Below are 1,538 nucleotides of genomic sequence, written 5' to 3' on the forward strand. Positions count from 1 at the left end.
CTCCATGACAGAGAGGGATTCAGGGCCCCCTGTAAAGATGTCCCATGGCCCATTCCACTTGCCTGGCCAGAGGAACAACAGCATACCCTACAATCTCTTTTCCAGGCCTCACACCTGAGTGGGACTTGTTGACAAAGCACTCATTTGGGGGGCAAGGTTTTTGGGGTCCCTCTGTTGGCCACATGTTGCTCTCTTGGGGGTAAGTTCATTGCCTCTTTCCTGGCAGAGCCCCATGAAAGCTGCTGAAGGCATCCAAGCCTCCAGGACTGTGTGCTGGCCCCCTGTGAAGTCAGTTATGAGGAGACAGGCAACTTGGGCAAGATTGGGGCATCCATTGGAACAGGCCTATGATGTTTTGGACCTCCCAAAGCTAAACTTTGGTTATAATATTATTTGTATAGCATTCCACGGAGTGTGAAGTGTCTTCACCTTTACTTTCTTTTGTCTTTTTTATAATAACAAAACTGTGAAGTTGATGATGAACTATCTAGACCCAAGAGGTTGTTAAGTGTTCCCAAAGTCACACAGCTGATAAAGACTTGAACCCAGATCTCTTATTCCTACATTCTCCTCCAATCCTGTGTTGGAAACCTAAAAGCGGAGCCTGAGAGATGAGACTTGTGCATTTTTATTATTCTGATTTAGAAACACGGTTCTATCTTTTTTCCTCCCCGGCTGCTTGAAGCTCGGCTGCCATCATGAATGACACAGTAACTATCCCGACCAGGAAGTTCATGACCAACCGACTACTTCAGCAGAAACAGATGGTCATTGATGTCCTTCACCCCAGAAAGGCAACAGTACCTAAGACAGAAATTCAGGAAAAACTAGCCAAAATGTATAAGACCACACCAGATGTCATATTTGTATTTGGATTCAGAACCCATTTTGGTGGTGGCAAGACAACTGGCTTTGGCATGATTTATGATTCCTTGGATTATGCAAAGAAAAATGAGCCCAAACATAGACTCACAAGACATGGCCTATATGAGAAGAAAAAGACATCAAGAAAGCAGTGAAAGGAACGCAAGAACAGAATGAAGAAAGTCAGGGGGGCTGCAAAAACCAATGTTGGTGCTGGCAAAAAGTGAGCTGGAGATTGGACAACAGAAGGGGTAAACATCTTCAGTGGCTTTATCTGTGGTGATTGTGCAGATTTTTCATGAGAGGATTAATAAACTAAGAATGTTTTTAAAAAAAGAAACATGGTTCTAAATTCCTGTATCTAAGGTGGCAATGGAAAGTCTTTTAGGCCTTGGTCTTTAGATGGCACCTACCCCACACTCTCATGGGTAACAGCCATGAAATCCTCCCTATCAGGCGTTTTCAGCCCTCACCTACCACCCCTCCCACCCAAACTATTTCGAGAAGGAAATCAACAAGCATTCCCCAGGCTGCTTCTTTCTCCGTCTCACGCGTGCTCTCGCTCTCTCTCACTCTCTCTCACTCTCTCTCTCTCTCTCTCACACACACACCCCCAACACTTCCCCCCCCCCCAAGTGCTGCCAGCAGAGGCTCCCTGGGAATTTTAACAGCAT

General features: G+C 45.6%; 1 pseudogene; it reads left to right on the forward strand.

Annotated features, from left to right (window-relative positions):
* Window positions 1–344: 344 nt before the first annotated feature.
* LOC102726073 (small ribosomal subunit protein eS24 pseudogene) lies at window positions 345–1,163 on the forward strand (annotated as a pseudogene).
* The last annotated feature ends 375 nt before the right edge of the window (window positions 1,164–1,538 follow it).

This window comes from Leptonychotes weddellii, chromosome 2 (assembly GCF_054177405.1).
Source record: "Leptonychotes weddellii isolate Sample4059 chromosome 2, ASM5417740v2, whole genome shotgun sequence".
Lineage (NCBI taxonomy): Eukaryota > Metazoa > Chordata > Mammalia > Carnivora > Phocidae > Leptonychotes > Leptonychotes weddellii.